Raw genomic sequence first — 26,343 nt, 5'->3', positions numbered from 1 at the left:
AAGATGACACCAGGGCTTCTATTTTGGGAAACTGGAGAATGATTCCATAATAGATAGAAAGAACTTCTGTTCCATTTTGGGCACAGTGTGATATGATATGTAGAGATCAGAACCTCAGGAGAGCACAGGAACTGGTGGTCATCTTTTGGTGACAAGGTAGCCACTGGACATGAAAAGATGGCCATGGATAATTCAGTTCTCATGCCTCAGAAGACCATGGAACTCTAGAGGTGTCAGTTCTTAAGGGGTAGAGTGGAGGTAGAGCACTGGAAGACAGAGAAGCGGCAGGAATGAAGCCAAAAGAGAAGGTGCCCAGAATCCGACCCGCAAGAGGAGACATTGAAGAAATGATGGTTGGTCCACAGAGGCAGGTTGCATGGAGACCAAGGAGAGGAAGGACCAAGACGGGAACTCAGACACCACTGGGGATCTTACTGATAAGTACGTTTCAGGTTGAGGGGTGAATCGCATTCATACAGGAGATTCAGGAAATGCTCTCATGGTGAAGGGAAGAAGGGAGACAGAGGATGGTGACATGAAAGGGAAGTTGGATCAAAGGGAAAACTGGGAGCAGAGAGACAGGAGAGAACCAGTGGTAAGGTCAGAACGGCAGAAACACCAAAAAGAGGATAGAACTGATGGAGCGAGAGAGGAAGGGGCCAGCATCTGGTTGGAGGCTAAGAGGTCAGCTTTCAGGGTCTCTTCCAAAAGTGTGAGAGCAAGGAGTGCAGGGGCTGTGTAGGGTGCCCCAAGCCAGCACCCCAATGGCACGTGAACATCCTCCCCTTCTTTGAATTCCTATAGCATGTACTATGGAGTTTTCGGCTGGGCACTTAGAGTCTAAGACACAGCTTTGTGTGCCAGTTCTGCCACTTGCCACTTATATACCTGTGAACACGTCATAAGTCATCCGAAGCTCAGTTTTGTCATCAGTAAATTAGGTAGAACAATAACAGTCACACACGCTCCCACCCTGTGCATAAATCATTGGCTCTAGTTATCCCACGTACACTTGTTTCCCACTAGAGGAGGATCAGTTCAACCTGTGTGCATTCCACACAGGGTCTAACAGAGTATTTTGTACCCAGGTGTTTACCACGCACTGACTTGGACTAAGAACCAGCCTCCTCTTCATGAACGCGTGAGGCTGCATTGTTTTCTATGTCCCACACCAGTACCCAGGGACAGCACCATACTTAAACCTGGTTCCCAACCTGAGTTTTTAGTAAGACTTCTAGCAAACAACAGAAAATGCTTTGTAACAGCATTTTCAAATCAGCAGAAGTGCAATTATGAAAACGTTTCCATATATTACAGTCAGTGACTTTTTTAAATTAAGAAGAAAACGGTAAGCAATCATATTCCAAGCACACCCAGCCACTGGATCTAGAAAAGGCATCTAGAGAAAAATCAACCACCACATCCCAGCTGATCAAGGAGAAAGGCACTCCCCACACAGCCCTCCTGCGGTAGAAACCCACTGGAAGTGGAAGACACACTGCCGAATCACCAAGTAAGAAGTTGCTGCAGTCAAATTCATCATGTCATTTCATATTTGCATCCCCGTTACCCCTGAAACAAAGCATACTCTGGAAAAGTACGTTTTAATTATGGCTGCTAGAGCCTTACCTACTAGTCAATCAAAATCTTCTTATTACAGAGATAATACTGGATCTGTTACTTGGCACTTTGTAGGGGGAAAAAATAACACACGTGGAGAAGATACATTTTTTTCACGACCAAAGCAGCAAATTATTTTTGCTGTTCTACTCAGTACAGTAAAGCTCATACATTTTAAACAACCTAGATACAATTCTTTTTTTCCATTCGAGACAAATCTCAGTAGTGATTTAAAATTAAATCGTTAACCAAGCGTCAGGAACCATGAAATAAGCATAAGCGGTAGTCTCCCTCTGAATAGAAACACCAGGATATTCAGGATCACATGAAACTCTAAAAGCACAGAGAGTAGTAGCACCAGCTATTCAATACCTTCAGTTCAAGACAGCCATCTACCTACTACCTTTAGCACTATGGGGGAAATGTTAGGAATGTGATATTATTATTATTCTCTTTTTATAAAAGACATTCATTTGTTCACTCATGCAGTATATTATGCCTCTATTATGTGCCAGACAGTGCTAGGAATTGGGGATATGGTGCTACACCAAACAGACCTGCCCTTGCTCTCCTGGACTTATAGTCTGATGGGAGAGACAGATTAAAAAATTAAACAGCTAAGCATATGATTACAAATATTAAATGCTAGAAGGAAAGATACGGTACTACGGGAAAAAATAATAACAGGGACTGAATTTAACTTGAGAGTAGGAGAAAGCTTCTCAGAGGAATCAGCATTTAAGCTAAAAACTGAAGGCCAAAGTGGGAGGGGAAACTCCAGCCAGAAGGAACAGCATGTGCAAAGGTTCTGAGGCAAGAAAGAGCTAGGCATACTATGGACCTGAAAAGAGACCAGTGGAGTTTAAGCAGAGTGAGCAAGGAGAGGAAGGAGTGAAATGAAGTGATGCTTGTAGGTAAGAACCAAATAATCCAGCGCCAAATAAAGGATTTGGATTTGCTTTGTTGTTTTTGTTTCCTAGTGCAATGGGAGGTGGTGAAAGGCTTCAAACCGGGTACAGACAGAATGGGACTTGTATTTTTAAAAGAATGAATGGAGGAGGACAAGAAATGAGAAAGCTGTGGCAATGGAAATGAGAGAAGAGGATGTATCTGGGATATATTTTGGAGGTGACTGGACAGGATTGTTCAATATGGGGGGAGAGCAGTGAGCGAGAGAGGCATCAAACGAGATCCCAGGTTTCTGGCTGGAGCAACTAACTGAATGAGGAGATAGCTCACACAAAGACAGGAGGCACAGGCTTAGCTGGTAAGTAGGGGATGATCTAAAGGTTGGTTTTGACCAAAATGTTAAATAGTTACAGATACCTGTGAGATCTCCATGTGGAAATGTTAAGTAAACGCTGGGATTAAATGAAACAGAAATGTAATGCATGTGCCACGTCACTCTTATTATCTGGATCAGTAGCTCAACCAGGTAAAGGTGTCCAGTCTTCTTTGAAGGAGTCATTCCCACCCTCTCACTCACCTCCAGATACAGTCCATTTCCTGCCAAGGAGCAGGCCAAGGAGAGGGGAACACAGGTCCTCTCTAAGAACTGTGAACAGTGCTCAGTCTCTAGTAGAGCAATTTATATCCTGAGAAAGCAAAGAAGTCTTTGTAATATACCAGCTACATGGGGTTATAGATTTTATAAATTTTTATATAGGTTATCAATTTTATATAGCTTATAAATTATATACTTATATAAATATATTATAAAATATATGAAATATAATTTAAATAATATTTTATAAATAAATTTTATATCTGAAAATACAAGGACATTTTTGAAGGTTTTATGTGTATATATATTTATATATTGTTTCACAGCTGTATTGTAAAAAAAAACCTTAAAATGATAGTTTTTTAATGTTTAAGACAGGGCTTAGATGATTAAGTGAGCTCATCTAACATTTCTTTGATAAAAACTTAAGGCATTAATATCCTACTCCCATTCTGGCCAGCTAGTAGCATTTTGAAAAGCACCACAGGATGGTATGAAATCAATGATTGCATCCATCACTGATTCATGGTTTCAGATTATAGGAACTCCTAGCCCATATCTGATCCCTGGGTTGCTTTTTGGTTTTTTAACCAAATTTCCATGATTCAAATTCTTTGTTTATTCAAAATTTCCACCAATTTAAATAAGAGCGAAAACTGCTGAAGCAGGCTTGCCACACTTGACTTCAGGCACGGCGATGTTTAACACCGGCCCGACTGCCAAACGAAAAGATGACGTCATCCACATCTGCTGATTCACGGAAAGGGAGGAAAGAGGAGGAGGAGACAGTGAAGCCAAGAGAGATGTGGGAACTGTGATTACATTTTACTGGAATGTGGCTGCTGAGGTAGACAACTGCTCAAAACGGTTACCGGTAGCCAGTGAGGAAAGAAAGAAAAGGCAAGTACTTTGTCAAATGCGATAGGAAGACTCAAATACTGGTTAAGCAGGCAAGTAAAACGCAGAGTTTTAGCTGTGAAAGATTAAGACTGAAGTGTTCCCTTTTCTTCTTCTGACTGCACAATTTCCATACCTAACCTACTTAAAAACATAGCTTCTCACTCTTTCACAAAATACGTTAAAATCATCTTAAAGCCACTCTTGTCCAAGGCAATCATGTTAATTTGGCATAACTTTATAAGACATCTTTTTTAAAGTCACATAATAAAACTTTTTAAATGACCAATACACAATATGAAGCAACATAATTTCTGGAGTAAAAAAGTCTATCTGTGCTATATGTGCTTAACTGCCTTAAATATAAACTTCTGCCATGAGTATGTATCCGTGCAGAATGCCATTAGTACATTTAAGGTATCAGATCAAAATAAACATTTAATCATAAGCCATGCCCATGGTCATAGAACTAAGTCCCTCAAATAAAAAAATTTTTAAAAAGCAAGAAGTGATTGTAATCCATTGTTATCACATCATTTATTCAATAATTGTTTCTTAAGTGCCTACTATGTATTATAAGGAACTATGTGATTAATTATTGAACCAATGGGCAAGGTGATCAATTATTGAATCAAAATTAGGACACTGAGAAGTATGAATGGGCCTGTGGAAACAATAAGCAAGGACAGTGGTACAGAAATAATAATAGCAATTATTAACATTAACTTTTATTAAGTGATTATTATATGACTGGTTCTCAGTTGAGCACTTTTTAAATTATTGTTTTTAATTGTGGTAAAATACACATAAAATAAAATTTACCATCTAAACTATTTTTAAGTGTACAGTGGCATTCAGGACATTTACACTGTTGTGCACCCATCTACCTCTAGGCTCTTTACATGTTGCAAAACTGAAACTCTGTACCTCTTAAATAGTAACCCCCATTCCCTCCTCCCCAGCCCCTGACACCCATTCTACTTAAGAATCACAATTTCACAAGCATAGCTAAAAATATACTTCTTCTATTGGAATTCACATGTATTTGTAGGGTACCTTTTTCAACAAAAACACTAAAATCAAGAATCAAAATAAACTGTACTCAAATTTCTGTATAACAGGGTATTAAATCCAGATTTTAAAAAATGAAGCATATTAAATTATTGATAATATTTTAGAGAGAACAAAAATTTTACTGTTAAAATTTTAAGTATTAATTTCCTTTTCCTTAATCTTTGTAAAATGTCTATTTCCTATGTTTTATAACAATACTACCATATACATGATATTTATTAATAATATCATGTTTTGGATATAACATGCACAAAACTTTTTACTGTTGTGGTATACAACTAAAAATGTTTGGGGACCATTGAAATAAAGGACTGTGAGCCCATTAACAGGAATCAATGAAAGAAGGGAAGGGAAGGAGTTTGGTTTTAAATATGTAAAAACATATTGTGTTTCATGTGTCATATAGAAGATCAAGTAGAGACAGCCAAAGGCAAAAGGACACATAAGCCTAGAGTTCAGCTGAGATGGAATCTATATTTAGAAGTCATCTACACAGCAATGACCAGAAGAGACACGAGAAGGGATGAGAACTGTGAAAAAGAACACAGCTGAGGGCGACACAGAGGACAGTCCCCATATTTACAAAGTATAGGAGAAAGGAGATCTAAAGGAAACAGGGAGATAGGAGTAGACACAAAAGAATACATAAGATAGATACCATAAAAATGAGGCTGCAGTGTCAAAAGTGGCAAAAAATTAAGGAAATGAGAAAAGGCCACTCACTGGATCTGGCTGCCAGAAGGGCACTTTGGTCCTCTGAGAATATTTTCCATAATGGGTGGTGTCCGAAGCCTGATTCACGACTGACTGAATGGTGAGGAAAGGGAGATAAGAAGTGTGAGTAGGCCACAAGAGCAACTTGGTGATAATGGAAATTAAAAGAAAAGGAGAATGGTAATGGATGGAATGGTATGGTTGGAGGAAGACTTTCTAAGGTAGTGGTTCTCAGCTGGGGGCAATTTTGTCCCTCAAGGGGCATTTGGCAACATCTGGAATCATTGTCGGTTGTCACAACTTCAGAGTGCTACCGGCATCTGGTGAGTAAAGCGTTGCTGTTAAACATCTTGCAACACACAGCACAGACCCTATGACGCAAGGTCGATACTGCCCAAGTATAAATATGTCGATAGTTCAGAAATCCTATTCTAAAGAACAAGAAAGATACAAACATTTTCGTATGGTGAGGAGTTACCAAATTTAAGTTACAAAAAAGGAAGGAGATAATGACAAAAATAGGGTCCCACAAGAATGGGACGGTATATGATTACGGGCAGAAGCAGGTGGGTGAGAATTGGAAAAGACCTTTCAAGTTGTTTGAAACAGGAGGAATAGAAGCAAGACAAAAAATTCAGAGAACTGGAGATGATTATCAACTTTCATCAAAATGGAAGTTGGGGGAACTCATATCTGATGACGTTGATCTCCTTAGAAAAGTAAGCAGCAAGAATTCTGAGAGATATGGGGATGGAACTAGGGTCTTGAGAAGAAAACACCTGGAACAGCCCGTGTGGAAGTGGAATCAATTAGAGGGACATGAAAGGTTTACCAAGTATCCATGAGGGCCCAGCAGGAGGAAAAAAAAAAAATCAACTCAGTTCCCTGAATATCTACAACAAAAAAAGTTATTTATCCTAAGAGCCAAAGATAAGAGAACGACAGAGCTTTCTCAAGGTCAGGATTGGCCAGGTGGTTCAGTGAAGGACAAGAGGTAAGAAAAACTAGGCAGTCCTGCTGAGTCAGCTTACGTGATGTCCAAGCTATGGAAATGATGCCAAGACCAGATGAACTGAGAAGACATAAAGGAGGCTGGGTTCCATGGGAGGGACAGATACTATGTTGGGTAGGAGGAAGAATGAGGGGAGAAAACATGATAGGAAGCCAAGGTCAAAGATAGTAACTCTTTGGGGTCTCAAATGTTGGAGGATAAATTGTTTCAAATTATGATGAGGTCCAAGACAAAGCCATGGCTGTAGACTACTTCTAACATTCAATGGTGGGGGGAACTCCACCCTAGACTGCACCATCCTGAATATATTCCTACCAGCATCAGTCTTTAGAGATCACTTACTCATCAATATGTCTCTGTTTAGGTACACCAATCACACTATCACTAGATCTTGTATATCCCACAGCACACATCAGTGACATGGCCATCTGAAGTTAGTTGAGACTGTGTCACCAGGGCTAGCTAGCCCACATGGAACTCAAACCTCTCTGACATCAAACTCTCCTGAGAGTTGCACATGTAGAAAGATGGTATCATGATAGAATAGCACATAATATTCCTTATTACAGAATGGACATCATGACCCACAGCTATCGCTATTCTCTACTGTGGTAATGAGTGAATCCAACTTTACAAACAAGACAAAATTAGCTCTCCTTTCTTGCCTTTTGGACTCTGATTGTACTGTCTGAAGACACAAACAACATTAAGTACTATTCCCTAAATGTATCATTTTCTTCCAAGGTGAAGATATAAGAAACACAGTTTTAATGCATTATAATTTTAGCTGCTATGTTTTAGCACAAGGCCTGTTCCAGCATGCCCTATCATCTTAAAGGGACAATTTAATTTCTAAGGGACTGCAGCAGCTAGAAACATGGATTGAACAGAGCAAATGACTCAGGAGAAAACAAAAATGAGAATTTAATTTGTAAAAATAAATAAATTTTAAAAAGTAGTCTAGGGCTTCCCTGGTGGCGCAGTGGTTGAGAGTCCGCCTGCCGATGCAGGGGACACGGGTTCGTGCCCTGGTCCGGGAAGATCCCACATGCCGCGGAGTGGCTAGGCCTGTGAACCATGGCCGCTGAGCCTGCGCGTCTGGAGCCTGTGCTCCTCAACGGGAGAGGCCACAACGGTGAGAGGCCCGCGTATCGCAAAAAAAAAAAAAAAAAAAAAGTAGTCTAGTTCAAACAAATGATATAAAATTAAGAGATTCTAAAATTGGCATTGTAATAATATTCTGATTACGTTCCAAAATCAAATAAAATAACCAGATATGAAACTGTCATTTTTCAGAGGGCTATTAAAGACATGCAAGGAATTCTTTATGCTAATAAAAAAATACTTTAAAATTTTAAAAAGAGCAACAAAACATCTAAATATTAGGTTGTTAAGTCACAGGAAAACTGATATTCACCAAGTGCTGTAAATTCTTCTCCAAATACAGATTCCATCAAATTATCTACTCCAATAAAGGGAAGAAGAGGTACAAATATTAGACCAAAAGAGATACAAATAATCCCAAGACTATTTAAATGTATATTTACGTATATTTTCTATAACTAAACCCCCTCCCCCCAAATATTATATAATTAAGTAATTTCAAGCATCAGGACCAATGTCTAGGCTTTCTGACAATTTTTAAATAATAATTAGGATGGTTTTTAATATAGGGGTCCAGAAAAGTAACATCTAACCAATAATCTATTTATTAAGACCTTCTACGTACAGTAGCAGAAAGTATCCAGCAAGGCAGATATTCCGGAGCTCATCAGAGGTTGCATAGAAGTTATCTACACATATTTGATAATACAAGGGGTAGAAATGAATGGGACAACCCATAGACAAGGAAGAGCAAGAAGGAAAAAACCCAAAGCCAAACTGTGAATTAGTGGTTCTCAGGTTTTAAGAAGCTTCTTAAATTAAACAGTCTACCAGATCCCATCTCTGAGAATCTGATTCAGAATATTTGGGGTGGACCCAAGCAAGTGGGCTTTGTAACAAGCACTTCAGATGATTCCATAGCAGATGCTGTGTGGACCAGCTTTTGAGAAACATGATCCAGTAATAAAAAAAAGGAAAAATTGATACATTGGACCTTACCAAAATTAAAAATGTTTGCTCTATGAAAGACCCCATGAAGAGGATGAAAAGACAAGCTATAAACTGAAAAAAGCATTTGCATATCTGAATAAACTCTGTGGATTGTACCAATGTCAATTTTCTGGTTTTGCCTTATACCATAGTTATGTAAGACGGTCCCTTTGGGGAAAACCAAGTGAAGGGTACATGGGACCTCCCTGTACATTTTTTGGCAACTTCCTGTAAGTCCATAATCATCTCAAGACAAAAATTTTTTAAAAAATGACTACCTGTCTGTCTAGCTATCTATCACATTGATAAAAAGTTGGTGGGTTATATTACAGCCTGAAATGTTATTTATTTTAAAGAACTGTAGTCCAGCAAAGCTTGTAATTTACAATTGTGAAATCTTCAACAATGTTAACCTGAATGGCACAAGCATTCTCTCCTTATTAATTCAAATGTAAGTGCAAAAGTTATTATTGCTGTTGTCATTATATTAACATTTCACTTTCTTTTTTTTTTTTTTTGCGTTATGCGCGCCTCTCACTGCTGTGGCCTCTCCCGTTGCGGAGCACAGACTCCGGACGCGCAGGCTCAGCGGCCATGGCTCACGGGCCCAGCCTTTCCGCAGCATGTGGGATCTTCCTGGACCGGGGCACGAACCCGTGTCCCCTGCACTGGCAGGCGGACTCTCAACCACTGCGCCACCAGGGAAGCCCCTAACATTTCACTTTCTGAAGTAGTGTTATGACATGTACCATAGAAACTGAGTAAATTACATGACTTCAGACGTATACGGTAATTAACATGAAGAACTGTTATGAAAATATACCTATTTTCTCCTATTAATGTAATACTGAGTGAACATTAGTTTTTAAGACTTTATGATTAGTATTATAATCTAATATTATAATCTGGCACTAGAGAACTGTTACTGTCTCAATATATAAAACAGTGTGTCAGCAAGAGTATTTTCAGTGTCTCTAGAATTCAGTGTCTCTATTATTGTAAATAATAATACTAACTAATTACTAGTAATCATAAGGGAATTACTACATGCCAGATACTGTGTTACTAATCTCATCATAAGTGGATCATCTTTCTTAATACACACAACAACCCATGAGGTAGGTACTGTTATGAAAGATGGGTAAAGAGGGAGATTAAATAGCTTGTCCATGGCCAGATCCCCCATGATGTTAGAACTCATGCTACAACTACTGAACATTCACCTGAAATCCCGTCACTGCCCCCACCACATCATCACCACCCTACATTCCCAGAGGATGAGGGATCCCCCCGAGGTCTGCTCTGAAAATGTCAGAGAAATTAAGGGCTCTGGTTTCTGATAAGGTTTTTAACTTGACACCAAATATTTTAACAACCAACTAGAGTAAATAATAATGTCCACAGTAATTCCAGTTACTGTGGGTGGATTAACAGTGAAAACAGAATTGCCAGAAATGAAGGTGTCCTGCTCGCAGCCCACTGAGAAGCCTTGACCTATGCAGAGGAAGCAGCCATGATAAAATAAGGCCAAGCAAAACCAACAGGCCAAGCTTCAGGAGAGCAAGGCCATTGAACAGGAATTAGAAATTCAGCAACAAAGTGGTTGTTATCTGATTTCTAAATTCACTTTTACTGCATATTTTGTTTCTGAAGCCGATTCAAGGATTCCTGTTGAGTATTTTCTCAATTTTTTTTTTTCTGAAAGGGGAGGCCCTGATTCCAAACTTAAAGACTGAAGAAGTAAATCTTGCTATTCTTACACTCAGAATATTAAACATGTTTCTTCAATCAGCTGTTTTGAAAGTGCTTGAAGAATTGTAAGATGTGAAAAATATTCATTTACAGTTCCCAATATTATGAAAACGAATACATTCCAGGCAGCACACCATGGACAGTTTCTAGTCAAGCCATTAGGAAACCTTTTATATATAATGATTTGTTATCCAATGTCAGTTGTAATTTCAAATTATCTGATCGTTAAACAAAAAATCAGATGTGGTGAGTCACTGTGAAATGTTTCTCATAGCAGTTAAACAAGAAGACCTGAGGCCCAGGAGGAGGTCCTACCACCACTACACTGAATGGAAAGGTTCCAAGGAAGGCTATTGCTGGGGCTATTTTTGCAAGACCAGTTTGGAGCTGTTAATCCAGAAAAAAGTATTGGGCTGAATGGAAACTCAGTGTTCTGGAAATAAAGAACAATATCTCATGTGATTTTAAGACAACAGAAACAAAGGCAAATGTAACATGCTATTTAAACCCTGAGAGTAACCAGCTAGGTAACTCAGTTTCCTCCACTATAAGAAAATCATAAGAGTGGCTAAGAATTAGTTAGTGAGCTGAGGCAAGGGTACTACTAACCTTCATACTTAACCATGACAACAGCCTTATAACATAGGTACTATATCCCATTTTACATATGAGGAAACAGAGGCTCTGATAGGTTCAGTAACTTCCAAGATCATACCGCTGGGAGTGCCAAATCTAGAATTCAAATCCAAGCACTTTGAATCCAGAGCCTTTCCCTGCCCTTAGCCATGGTGCCCTATGCCTCTTGGATTAGAGGTGTCCAAACTTACCTCTTTCAAGTGAAAGTACTTGTGAGAAAGCACCATAAATTACTGATTTTGTAGATTTAAACGTAATATATATCTTTATGTGATATCAAGTTATCTTAGGGTAGGTTCTAGAATAGGCAAACAGCAAAACATGGTAAACATTTAAGGAAAACATGCAAGAAAAACTTCAAATAGAGGAAAGCTATACTGTAATTTATTTTGTCTGTGACGTGAGAAAAGTTAACTATTGTTTTACCCAGTTTATGGCTCTGAACCCCAGAATACCTGCATCCAGTCGTAGGTGGTGGGAACACAATTTCAAGAAACCCTAAAATGGATGTCAAAGATGTAAATTTGAACAAAGATTAACCTCTTATTTGTTTAAATTTATTAATATGTTTATTCAATTTGCAGGGATTTAAGAGGATGTTATAGATGGTGAGGATGTGGGCAAAGGACCATTCATGAATTGTTGTGGGTGGAAATGTACATAGATATTCACTGTGGTGCTAACTATAAAACAAAGTAGAAGCAATGGAAATATCGCCACAAAAGGAACTGATTAACTTACAGGTAACTTACAGGATGCTATGTAGTCTTTAACAATGCATATCTATATTATTGACATGAAATGTATTTGTGCTGTAAGTTAGACAGGAAAGGCAGACTACAAAAGAGCAAGAAAGTATAATTTCATTAAAAAATATTTATAGTCTAGGTAGTAGACACATCAAAGTGTTAATGGCAATTATCTATGTAGAATGGAATTGGGACAATTATATACTCATGCTTTGAACAATCATACCTAAGGGTAAGTCCTGCCTTCCACAAATGTGCCACACAAAGCCTTCTTCACTTCAAAGGAGGATGGTCAGGGCTGATCTTAGTAACTCGAATTCTCTCTGGCACCTTTCAAGTGGAGACATATTTCATAACATCTTTAATACTTCCTTAGGCATTATATGATTCCATATTTCATCTATTTGACTTTTCCAAGGAACCCAATATGCCAATGAAATACTAAAACCAAGCCTAAGCCCTAGGTTGCAAAATAAATCAAACTGCACCCATCTTTTGTGGTGAGACTGCAAATTGTCCTCAGTGTCCATTCTCCCCTTCTTCCTTTCAGGAACAGAACTTCCTCCACCACCCCACCTCCACAAATTTTAGCTGGTACAGGATCAGCCAGCCAGTCTACAGTGCCCAGCCTCCCTTGCAGCTATAGGTATGGCCACTCAGCTCTCTCTACTCAGTGGGATCTGATCAGAAGGATGTGTGCAATTCAGCCTTTGCACACAAAAAAGGAAATTGCTTTGCCCACTATATTCCTCTCCCCATAGCTCCCAACCTTCCTACAGGTAGGATGTAAAAGTGGTCCTAATCAGCTAGCTTCTACTCTGTAGATGAAGCCAATATAAGTGATTGCAGAGCAACAAGGTAATAGAGAGTTGGTCTCTGAATGGCCTCCGTGTCTGTGGTTTTCAAACTTCAGTGTATATTACAATCACCTGCATGACTTGTTAAACCCAGAGTGTTGGGCCCATCTCCAATTTCTGACTTACACTTTGCATTTCTATCAAGTCCAAAGTGATATTAAGGCTGCCAATCCGGTGAGAGAGGCTAGGGGAGCACATCTTGCTAATTAATGAACTAGAACTGCTCTTTCATTAGGATGGCCACTAGCCACATGTGGTTACCGAGCCCTTGAAAGATGGCTAGTGAGACTGAGGAACTGAATCTTTAATATTATTTAATTTTAATTATCTTAAATACCAATGCTTGATTCAGTTAATGGAAAACTTTTAACTATGTTTAGAACATCTTGGGTATGTGAAACTACTTTTTCAACTGTATATTTTATGAACTCTCAGATCAAGTACTTCTGATGAAAATTTAGTGTCTGAGTTGATATGTGCTATAAGTATAAAATACATATAAGACTTTGAAGACTTATTAAAATGAAAATATAAAATATTTCATTAATAATTTTTATATTGATTATATGCTGGAATAATATTTGATTATATTGAGTTAAGTAAAGTATATTATTAAAATTAATTTCACTTTTTTCTTTTTTAATGTGGCTACCAGGAAATTTAATATTGTAACATAAGTGGCTCACATTATATTTTTATTGAATGGCAATGATCTAAATTATTATGTGAATGAGGGAGAGAAAGTGGGAGAGAGAGACCTTCTATCTTGTATAAGCAGTTAGTTTTGTTTGCAGTCTCTCTGTAATAGTTACTTAGCCTGAACCCTGTTATCCTCCTATGCAAAATATACAATTTCCAAATTTCTGGTGGTAAATGTACTATGCTACTGTTCCCTTTCTACTCATCCTAATCCTTTTTCTTGTTTTATTCAAACTCAATTGCACAGAATTGGATTAATCACTGTCTTTGATATGAACACATTCACATCTCTGGGCCACACATGCTGCCCTCATTCACTCATTCTTCATATCTAATATTGTAATATGCAACCATGAACAATAACTGTGACAATAATTTATCTACCCAAATAGCCCTTCCAGTCTCATCCTCCTGGTTCCCACTACTTGAGGTAACAACCATCCTGAATCCCGCACTCAATATTCTACTGCTTTCCTTTCTATATATTATCATCTCATCTACATGTATTCCTAAAAACTATGGTTATGATTTTAGTTGCTTTTAAATTTTGAGAAAAGAGCACTATATGTAATATTTTTAGAATTTTTTCATTTTATATTGTTAAAACATCTATGCTGCAACTCTTTCATTATACTTTATTTTGACTGTGGCATATCTCCCACTGGGTGAATATACTACAGTTTATTCATCCACTTTCTTGCTCACAGACATTGGGGGTTTTCCAGGTTTCTGATGTTGTGTTCAATGCTACCATAAATATTTCTGTACATATGTGCAAGAATTTCTTTTACATATATACTTGAAAGCAAAATGTTGGAAATGTGGTAAACTTTATGAGGTAATGCCAGAACCATTTTCTAAGGTAGCTGTACCAATATATTAGCAGGGTATGAGATCCTCCAGATCCCCTTCCACCCTAGCACTTGATATTAACATACCTTTCAATTTTTCCAATTGAATGGGTATAAAATGGTACCTCATAGTGGCCCTGAGTTGTATTTCCCTCCAAATCACGAATGATGTTGAACATATTGGGTATATTTCTTGGCCATATGTACTTCCTTGTCTGTATCTATAAAATACCCATTCATATCCTTTGTCCATTTTTCTAGTGGGCTATTCATGCCTTTCTCCTTGATTGGTTGGACTTCTTTGTATATTCTACTAATCCTTTCATCCTTTGTGTGTCTAGTGTAATGAACCCCATGTACCCATCACCCAGTTTCAAAAATGATCAATTCATGGTCAGTCTTGTTTCATCTATACCCCTATTTCCCCTCCGTTCCAACAAATTATATTGAAGCAAATAACAGGCATCGTATAATTTCAATAATGCTTGTTTAGATTTTTTAAATTCTTTATTTTAACATAGTCCAATTTGTCAATCTTTCTTTTATAGTAAATATTTTGTGTGTCTGAAGAAATCTCCTTCTTTGAAGACTAAAATTCTAAAAAAAAAAAAAAAAACCCTTAGGAAATCCTTTCCTATGACCAAGTTTAAAGTCTTAAAGTTTTGTGGGTTTTTTTCTGGCAGTTAAGACTTTGATCCTTCTGGAGTTGATTTTTTTTTGGTATAGGGTATGAAGTAAGGATCTGTTTTCATCTTTTCTCCTAAGGATAACCATTTATTCTCAGCTCTATTTACTGAATAGCCCTTCCTTTTCCTACTGATCTGACATATACCAAAGTTCTAAACCTGTTTGTAGGCATGTGTTATGGTCTGAACTGTGTTCTCTCAAAATTCATATGTTGATGCACTAACCCCCAATGTGACTGTCATTAGACATACAGCCTTTAAGGAGGTAAAGTTAAATGAGGTCATAAGGGTGTGGCCCTAATCCAATAGGTCTGGTGTCCTTATAAGAAGAATAAAAGACACCAGGGGAGTATATGCACAGAGAAAAGGCCATGAGAGGACACAGCATGAAGGAAGTCATCTGCAAGCCAAGGACACAGTCCTCGCCAGAAACCAACCCTGGCATTATCTCGATCTTGAACTTCAAGCCTCCACATCTGTGAGAAAATAAATTTCTAATGTTTAAGCCACTCAGTCTGTGGTGTTCTGTATGGCAGCCCTAACAGACTAATACAGCATGTTTCTGGGCTTTTTATTGTATTCCACCGGTCAATTACCTGTCCTAGTGCCAGTATCACATTAAATTTCTATAACTTCATAACAGGTCTTGATATATGGTAGGGCAAGCTCATTCTCCTTCCTCTAACCTTATACACATATTTTTAAGGTCAAACTCAGAATTAACTCAGTCTACAACAGAGTATCACTGATCCGTCTTCTCCTTAAACCTTTTGCATTTGACTGGCACCACCACGCTCAAGCCTCATTGAGTTTTAGATTGTTCCCCATACATGCTCTATGGGTAATGGTCTCATATCTAGTATAAGGATCAGTAAACGTGTTGGTCACACAGGAGATACTCAAAGAAACTGTTATTTTATGGTTCACAATGAGAGCAGAAGTATTTCTACTGCAGCTACTAACAATGCCAGAGCTTCAGCTGGTAGGGAGCTGAGATTCCCGAATTCTCCCTACTTTTGACTGAAAAAGAATAGTGCAGAAGACCCAGCACTGGAGAAAGAGGATTAACTGTTTAACTATGAAAAGCAACTATAGAAGTCAAATTTACCTTGAAAGAGGCTAGGAGCAGTCATTCCATCATTTACTCAAGACATAATTCCCTACTACATGCCAGACACCTGGCTAGATGCTGGGGAGACCAAGACAAATGAAAGGAAGTTCATAATCCAAAGGACCTGAAGTTTAGAGGGGGAGAGACACTCCTGAAGAAATAACAGCAATTGTAGAATATGCACTAGACTCACTGTAGCACAAACAAGGGAGTAGTCAACTGGGAAAATCATAAGACTGATTGGTGTTCCTGTGCTACTGCCAGCTCCTACAAATGGCATTCTTTTATAAATAACTTCTCTTCTAAATGCTTATGCTCTCAAAGGGTAAAAGAGATCCTTAGAGAACAGAGGAAAGTTGCACACCATACTAGTTCTTCTCCATTTACCACCCACTTCCAGAACCATTATCCAACCTTCTCTTGCCCTTCTCTGTGCTCCAGGAAGCTGACCTCTATAGACTGCATCACCCAAGATCCCTTACCTCTAGCTTTCAGATGGATGTGGCTAACAGAAGACACCAGCAGGAGATCAGAGAAGAGAGGAGAGGAGAGGAGAGTCAAGGTATTTACACTCATCCCCATCTCCCTGCCTGTTTCTGTCCTGGCTATAGCTGTTTCTACACTTACAGCTCCATGGCCAGAGCTTTCACTCACTCGGTCCCAGGAACACTGCTTCCTTCCTTCCTTGTTCCTTCTGACCTAGAGACAGTCACGGTTTCCACAGTTGCTAGCTCCAGGGTACTTGGGGGTTCTCTGGATCCTGTCCTCTCCTCTTTCAATCATTCCTTCACTAAATGCTCCTCAGTTAAACCTTTAGAATATGCCATTCCTTACCCACCAGTTCTCTGACTGAAACCATGATTACCTGCAACTACAAAATCCAATCTCTAGAAAAATACCTGAGCAAAGCTTGAGTTTTCCAAGGGCCTGAAATCTGGACAACACTGTCACTGTCCAACACTGACTGAAGGACTACCTTGGACAGCACATTTTATCAAGTGCTAAATGTGCCAGCTTCAACTGGAGTAAAATTTGCATCTCTCTTGCACCTGGTTTGAGATCTGCAAAAGGGGGGCTCTTAAGAGCAGTTCTGGGCTTCCCTGGTGGCACAGTGGTTGAGAGTCCGCCTGCCGATGCAGGGGACGCGGGTTCGTGCCCCGGTCCGGGGAGGATCCCACATGCCGCGGAGCGGCTGGGCCCGTGAGCCATGGCCGCTGAGCCTGCGCGTCCCGAGCCTGTGCTCCGCAACGGGAGAGACCACAGCAGTGAGAGGCCCGCGTTCAGTTCCGGGTATTTCAGGAGGAGTCACAGACTTCTTTTTAATAGGACGAATTAAGCACCTGACTGAGGGTTCTGAGAGTAGAGAATGGTCAGCTCACTGGTATCCCCAGCTAGGCTTTCTGCCCAGGACCACACAATGCCTTTCTACCTGAGCCTGCATTCCGCTTATTTGAGCCCCTAAAACACTGCTTCCTGTCAATAATAACCATCCTGGAATACTATAGATTTTTTTTTTTTAAAAAAAGGACTAACTACACTAGTTTTAAATCTATAATGGTTTTGATTCATGAAAGTAACAAGTAAAAGTGTGTCCTATGATTTTGAGTGGCGTCATTCTGATTCCAGAAAAACCATTCATGATTTATTCAGGCTACAATGGAGAGTACTAGAAAGAAAACAATATTAGTTCCTTAAAGCAGGGTTGATCAAACACATCATATATACAAGTCTGTTTCAGTGAAAAAAATATTTTTATTGTATACTTCTCAGAAGTCTCCACTATTCTTTTTTTTTTTTTTTTTTTGCAGTACGCAGGCCTCACTGTGTGGCCTCTCCCTTTGAGGAGCACAGGCTACGGACGCGCAGGCTCAGCGGCCATGGCTCCCGGGCCCAGCTGCTCCACGGTATGTGGGATCCTCCTGGACCGGGGCACGAACCCGTGTCCCCTGCATCGACAGGCGGACGCTCAACCACTGCGCCACCAGGGAAGCCCTCCACTATTCGTTTTTTAATTAAAAAAAAAAAATTTTTTTTGGCTGCATTGGGTCTTCATTGCTGCACACAGGCTTTCTCAAGTTGCAGCAAGTGGCGGCTACTCTTTGTTGCTGCATGCGGGCTTCTCATTGTGGTGGCTTCCCTTGTTGCGGAGCACAGGCTCTAGGTGAGCAGGCTTCAGTAGTTACGGCACACAGGCCCAGTAGTTGTGGCACGCGGGCTTAGTTGCTCCACGGCATGTGGGATCTTCCCGGACCGGGGCTCAAACCCATGTCCCCTGCATTGGCAGGCGGATTCTTAACCACTGCGCCACCAGGAAAGTCCCTCTACTATTCTTTTTGCCTCCCCAGTTATTCATTTATTGAACATGGATTTTCTTCCTAAGCATAACTTTTCAGTCTTCATTCTCAATGCCTTTCTGATCACTCTGGGCTATACTGTTTTCTTATGCATGAACCATTTGCTCGTATTTATTATTTGATTTCTACCACGGAGTTCAATGCACCCTTCTCCTGCCGGCCTCTCTTCTTCCCTGTTCTCTTGATTCCCTTTTTTCTTTCCTTCATTCTCTCCCTTCCCTGAGCTCATCATCAGATCAGGGCATAAACCTCACCTGCCCTCAACGTTAGGAGAGTGTCCTAAAACAGACAAATGTACTTCTGCTGCTACTCTAAGGACAGAGTTCCTCCCTTCAGATGCGGCATTCCCACCGGGACTTGGGGCATTCAATTAGAAGCAAGTGAGGTTACCCAGGCAACGGCTCCAAATTGTCCTAGGATGCCTGGCAAGCATGTTTTACGCAGCCTGATGTGAAGGTCACACTAGCCAACCCTGTGACAATTAAAGGCGCAGTCTCTGTGCAGTCAGCCAAGGGCTCAGGGAGCATCCATCAAGATAACCTCAATAACATTTGCATAATCATAAAACTGTCAGACTCCCAAAGCCATAAGGACCCAGGCAAACAGACTATTTCAAAGAGCCAAAGATACTAGCTTAGAGAAGGAACACAATAGATGAGTGTGCTAAAATCATGAAAAAGAACACTTTAAAAACCAACCAGATGGAACCCAATCACTCAGCTGGTGAAAACACTTTACTCAGTTTCTCAAACGATTTAGGAAGAGTTCTACCCTGAGGCAAGGCAATAAATGGAAGGGCCTGGAAAAAGTCACTCTGTACCCTTTTACCTTTCATAATTCCCTTAGATCAGAAGTGTTTAAAACATTATTCTCAAATAGCAAGACTCAACGTTGAAAAACATGCTCATACCCACCAAATTAATGTTACATTTGACTAAATCTCAATCAAAATTCCAGTTTAGCAGGGAGAATACCTACAATGCAGAGAAGAAATCCATGTCCGTAATACATGAAGTGCTCTCACAAAACAGTAGCCAAGACAGGAATATTCCTATAGAAAAATGGGAAAAGCGAACTAGCCAATTGACCACAAAATTCAAATGGCCAATACAATACAGAGAAATGCTCAGCCTGAAAAACAAAGATGCAATTTAAAACAACAAGAAACCACTTTTCACGTAACAGATTAATAAGGAATCAGAATAAACTTTTGGGAAAGCACTCTAGTAACAAGTCTCCTAAGCCTTCAACATAGGCTCTGCTTTGATCTAATAAATTCTATATTTAAGAGTTTATCTTAAGTATATAATCAGGCAAGTGCCCAATCATGTGTACAAAGATGTTGATCGCAGTATTGCTTATTATAGTAAAAAATAGGAGACAACCAGCACAGGCTTCACAGCCATTCTAAGTGATGATGTAAATACAGTCACCAATATGGAACAGTAGTTCAAATACTTTCTCTGGATGCAGCAAGTGGTAAGGAAAGGGAGAGGTTTATAAAGTAGCATGTGTCCATTTTTGTAGAAAATAAGTAAATGATATATAGGAAAATAAATCCTAGGGAAGAAAATATGAGTATTTAACACCAAATGTTATCTGGGTATTTAATACCAAATCTGGAGAGTGGGATTATGAGTGATTTTTATTTCCTGGGGGAGGTTCTATCTTAATTTTTTTTTCTGGCATGAAAAATACTACTTCTCATAACATTTAGTTTGAAATGTTAAAAAGAAATTGTAACTGCCTTTCATGCATACCAAGATTGTTTTATTTTTTTCAGCAAATTTGCTTTAGGCCAGCATTATTAAATCTCTTTGTAATATGTGAGTCTCTACGAATTAGAATATAGAAGGTCCTTAAACATCTATGGATTTTAGGTAGATGGATGGACAAGAAGCTAAAATGACATCACCAGCATCAATTCCTAGAAGCCAAGATGGTACCCGGGAAAGCTGCAGCCTAGGGTTGCTCCCTGACATAACCACAGAATCAGAACTTCGTGGGGTTAGAAGTGAACATGGTACAAATCATCACTGGTTACAGGCTCCATAAGGGTGACTTCCTTAGCAAATGTCTTCCTTCCTTCCCCTCCAATCCCAATGCACACCATAGAAAAACAGAAAAAAGCCAACATTGTAACAGAGAACGTGGGATCTGCGAGTGGGATCTAACAGAGGATTTTTCATCCAAGGACCCCGTGGTGGTTTCCTCTAGTGGGGACAATTTAAATGCTGTGCCTATGAGGGGTCACTTGACAGTATAGATCTGGGCTCAGGAAAGCAAAACCATTCATTTTCACCTGTTCCGCCAGGTAAAAGTGTCTCAAGTTTGCTACTTCATGCATCATCAATTGTGAGACCAGCTCCCTTCCACCCCCCAAAACATGGCTGGCTGACTGAATCAATCATCCTATGAGAATCACTCACTAATCAAAGCCACACCTTTGCAAACTCAACCCACGTCTCTGTAAGAATACACTGTACTTGACTGATGGACAGTATTAACTTTTATCCTTAAACTGAAGATCAGTTAATGATGTCATTACAGGGCTATTTAGAAGTTTATTACTTGGAAAAGGAGAATGAAAATTTTATAACACACACACATACACACACACCCCCAACAAACAGGTTTAGGACTAAACAATCTTAGAATTTACATTCCCAAGAAAGCACGCTCATAGCTTCATCTACCCTTTGCAGGGTGAATCCTTCAGTTTCACTCAATAATGACAGACTCATTTATTAACAGGCTATGTATTCAGTTTACAATGCACTCCTTCAAATAGTACTGTGTGCTTATTAGGTATTCCCTAGTGATGCTTCTACCCCGCACTAAGATAGCTGACAATACTCCATGCCCACCCAAATTGAACCGATGCCCCTCAAATTCTTTATTTTTATTTTTATTCAGGTTTATGTTTCTTTTTTCTTTTTCTTTTCTCTCTTGTTTTCTTAGGCATTTGCTAAGTGGCATTCTCTCAGCTGTGCATAATCGGGACTTCCAGAGGCTTGTTTTGTGGTGGTTAGAATTTACAGTCAATGTGAATAGTCTAGTTGAAATAGCCAAGCCCCAGAATGGAGCGGAGACAAAGAGGTTCTTTACCACAGGGATTCCTTGAGCTGCCTCCGTGGGCTGAAGAGTCAATTACCGCTGACCTAAGCCCATAACAGAGCCAGCATTCTGGGGTAGAACCTGGCTTAATGGATACAGTCCAGTTATCCCACAAGAGCAATTTTTTTTTTTCAGATGCTTTCACCGCTCAGCCACACACTAGCAACTTCCTGTAACTGCATTTTCCCGTGGAGTGTCTCGGCAGCATGCAAAAATCCAAAATCAACAGGAAAATCCCACTTCAGGAGATAATCCTAATGTCAGCAAAAGAAGCAGAACCACAAGTGACAGTAAGGCTGTGTATACAACTCAACTGATGATGCTTCTGCAACATCACATTTTACTTCTAAAAAAATATGTTTTAATTTCTTCATTTTTCTCTGTAAAATAGAATAAGAATATGAAATATATTTTATAAACAAAGGTATCAAATTCCAGTTAGAAGTTTGCTCATTTTTCAACTTAAATACTTCCCATTAATCCAAGACAGTCAATTAGCACAAGAGAACTTCGTTTCTTGGCCAAGTCTTGGCCAAGCCTGTTCATCCGAGCTTTTGGTTATGTGTACACCCAGATTTCATCGGCACATGGCCGTCATTCTACTGGAGCTGCGTGGGAGCAGTGTCCCCATGATCAGCTCGTAGACCATATCGCCTGACTTCATCCTCCACCCAATATCTCTGTCCCCTTTCCTAGGCACTCAAAATCTGAAAACTTTCAGAATTAACTATATTCCCACATTTCTGAAATCTTCATAATACTAGTTAGGAGAATGTCCTGAATTTGCTGCCTTGAAATAGCATCGCTCAGATGGCATTAGGGTGATGGCAGAGGTAGTTATTTAAATCCATCCATCCTGCTAAGATTTATTGTCTACAGTTCGGCATATTGAAGATGACATGTCACAAGGTCACTAATTGCTCCTGACATGTGAGGTTTACCACTGGAACCTCTGAATATGAAATGGGTCTTGGATTTAATAGTGCATAATTAGTTCCTGTTCCACTCCAAACGGAGAATCTTGCCGGAAAGGTGACCGATGGGATGGCTTTCAGCAGCAACATGGGCTGATTACAGATAATTACTCATCAAGAACCAGCCATTCAGATGCTGACATAAAACTCAGCTTTCCCTCCCCCCACTACTAGTGTAATAAGCAATACAAGAATCATTATCTGTGGCTCCCTATTGATACTCATCTAAATGTCACCCTTGTACCCTAAGGCACTATCTGTAGAATCCAATTGTTATGGAACTAACACCCATGGGCTTTATAGTAGGATTGAAACACCACAAGTTTAGAAATTCACCTTGGATTTTGAAACTTGGCTTTGCCACTTACCATTTTTGATTTTGGGTAAATTGTTCAACTTCTGTGCTTCAATTTCCTACTCTGTAATATGGAGATTAAAAACACCTGCTCCAAAACACTGTGAGGATTCAATGTGACTATGGATTCAGGCCACATATTCCTCCTTGCAAGAAGACCACTGAAATGATGCTGTGCCCTTTTCAGTGCATCACATCAGGAGGCACAGGATGTCGGATCACCCCATCACTGACGGTGTTAACCTTGATCACCTGGACAACTTCATGCTGGCCAGTCTTCACCATAAAGTCACCATTTCCTTCTTTGTAATTAATGAGTGTTTTGGGGAAAATACTGTGAGACTATGCCAATATCTGTTCTTCATCAAACCTCGACCCATCCATTGACAATTCCTGCCTTCATCAATCATCACTGTGATGTTTGCCAAATGATGATTTTCCTGTTTTCTACCCATCTACATTTATTGGTTGGCATTCTCCTGTAAGTAAGAGCTTACCCTCCCCCATTCCCATTCATTTACTGATCAATATAGATTCATTAAATCTTATTTCAGTTCATGGTTTATAATATATTACCACATTATTTATTTTAATGCTCCAATTTTTCCAGATTTGATCCGTGACAGCCCCTTGCACTTGCCTTTTTGGAAAGCAGATTTAGTGAATACAATTTCACATACCCAGAGGCATGTTCAGTGCCAAAAAAACTCTGTTTTCTCAATTTGATTTGGGAGTTGTAAGACAACACAGAAATCATTCATGAATGTTAGCTTTCTTTTTTTTTCTTTTCCAATATCTACTAGCTGACATTCATCTTTAATTATAAACAGACCTCTTAGAATCCACTGTCAAGTAACTTTCAAAATGGAGTACCTATATTATCCTCTATAAAAAGACAGAAGACCTAAAAAAGAATCTTAGACACCAAGCATCTTGTTCAAACATCTTCCTTGGTTCAGGATGCTCCTTAGGTGATCTCATACAGGCTAGAAGTCACACTGGCATCTCAACTGACACGAGATAATGGGTGTAACTCACCAGACCTAGTACAGAAGCTCAGTCAGTGGCAGGTGTTACCTTTCATCTTTTTACCTGCCTCAGCACTAAATATCCATTCCTCCTCTGGTACCATCCACCCCCGTTACTCATCTTGTCATAGCCCCCATCTTTAGAGCAATAAACCTCAACGTCACCTTCAAATATTCTCTCTCCCTCACTCAGCTGATAAACACTGCTAGTGCTAGAATCTAGCTTCTAGTTTAGACTCCTGCCCTTAACATTCTCTCCTTCCCTCACTTCCACACCAGATTCCTCTTCTTGAATAATATGAACGTGCCCCTCCTCAATAGAGAGGATCCAGCCAAATAAAGGTGGATCCCCAAGATTGGCGCTCAGGGCACTTCACACTCGGGCACCAAACCACATCTACATAGCATTCCATACTGCAACCCCACTGAACTCCCGGCCTGCAATTATTTGATTACCTATTTGTCTACTTAAATCCACAACAAGGCTTCAAAATATAGGGTGGTATTCTGCCTCTTCTTGTATCTCCACTGCCCAGCTCTGTGCTCAGTAAATGTTGGCTGTGTTAATAAATAAAAAGTCACCTGAGAAGACACAGTTGTCCACTTGTTAGAAGCACTAACACAAAAGAGCCAATTTTCCTAGAATTTTATTATTGATTCACACTTGAGGTAATAACAAACTTTTCTGGATAGTAGAGTAATGAGGTTATTTGGAATACTTCAGCAGAATAGGTAAAAATCTCTTTAAAATAGGCATTATTTCCATAGCAAATGAGAAGCCCACTGAATAAATATTTAATTACCATTCTCCATCCCAGAAGTGTCAAGTTTGGTGGTTTTTTTTTTTTTTAAGTTAATTATGCTTTTAAACTGGTGTTTTGCATCAAAGTTTTCTTTGCTGGTCAACTTTATGTGTCAAGATGGTTACAGGCTACAGTTTCCAGTTATTCAATTCAATCTAGGTATTGCTCTGAAGGTATTTTGTAGATGTAATTGAAGTCCATAATCATCTGACTTTAAGTATGGGAGATATCCTAAATAATCTGGGTGGTCCTGCTTCAATCACTTGAAAGGCCTGAAGAGTGGAGCTGGGGCTTCCCTAAAGAAGAAATTCTGCCTGTGAACAGCAGTGTTCCTGTGCCCTATGCCCAAGAATTCCAGCCTGCCTTTCCTGACCTCCTGCCTTACAGATGTCGCACTTACCTAGCTGGCCCCTTAAATCACATGAGAAGGCTGATTCCTGCAATAAATCTCTTCTCTCCTACTGGTTCTGTTTCTCTGGTAGAACCTTGACAGATACAATCTACTTCTAGAATAGAGGGGGAAAGAGTGCAACAGCTGAACAGTTAACAAGATCTAAATAAGGCTTTCACAGTATTGCTTCATTATGGAGTGGGAAGTGTTCAGGTCCTAGAACATCAGATACCCCATATTCAAACCTAAGTACAAATACACATAACATATGCCACGGCTTCTGCCCAACCATATTCATTATACATTCATTTGACAAATATTTGTAATGAGAGGCACTGGGGAGTGAATGGTGAGCCAGACAGGCATGGTCCCTGCTCTCAGGGAGTTTACAGGCTAGTAGGAGACTCAGGCATCAAAACACTAATTATACAAATGCTAATTCAATTATAATTATGATGAGTGCTAGGAAATACAGGATACTGTTGGCATATTTAGTAGGGGAATCTAATCAGTTGGGGAGGGCTTTTGGAAATGTCACTAAGGAATGACACTGCAGCTAAGACTAGAAGGGTAGGCAGGCAGTAGCCAGGCAGAGCATAAGAGGAAGTGTATCCCAGGTCCAGGGAACTATCTGCCCAGGGAACTATCTGTACAAAGGCCTTGTGCAGGGAAGGACCTAGATGATTTCAAGCACCTGAAAGATGGCCAGTGAGTCTGAGCTGTTGTGAATTAGGAATGAGAGCATACAAGATCAAATGGCCTAACACTAATGAAAAATGTTGATCTTGAGCAAGGGGTAACCATTGCACACTTTAAAGCAGACAGTGACGTGATCAGGTTTGTACTTTAATATTTTTCTAGCAGCTGTGTATAATTTGAAAGGAGGCAAACTAGATTTGGGAAGAACAGTTACAGTGTTTTTGCTACAGTCCAGGAAAAAGACAATGGGGGCACGGACAAGGACAAGGTGATGGGGATGGAGAGAGATGGTTGGAAGAAATCAATAGGACATGGAGTTGCATTGAATCATTTCCAAAGTTGAGAAGCCAGGGCCGGGGGGAGAGG

The 26,343-nt window shown here is 39.7% G+C and overlaps 1 protein-coding gene and 1 long non-coding RNA gene across 26 annotated transcripts in view; one reads left to right on the top strand and one right to left on the bottom strand.

Annotated features, from left to right (window-relative positions):
- OSBPL6 (oxysterol binding protein like 6) overlaps positions 1–26,343 on the bottom strand; it is a 206,506-nt gene that overhangs the window by 149,879 nt on the left and 30,284 nt on the right. The gene's annotated exons all lie outside the window — the stretch shown is intronic.
- Positions 131–24,854, top strand: LOC136793607 (uncharacterized). The gene is made up of 3 exons (XR_010839149.1): positions 131–441; positions 16,698–16,818; positions 21,863–24,854. It is a non-coding gene; the product is annotated as an uncharacterized lncRNA (long non-coding RNA).

This window comes from Kogia breviceps, chromosome 2 (assembly GCF_026419965.1).
Source record: "Kogia breviceps isolate mKogBre1 chromosome 2, mKogBre1 haplotype 1, whole genome shotgun sequence".
NCBI lineage: Eukaryota > Metazoa > Chordata > Mammalia > Artiodactyla > Physeteridae > Kogia > Kogia breviceps.
The sequence above is the reverse complement of the archived record's forward strand: the minus strand, read 5'-3'. Positions and strand labels throughout refer to the sequence as shown.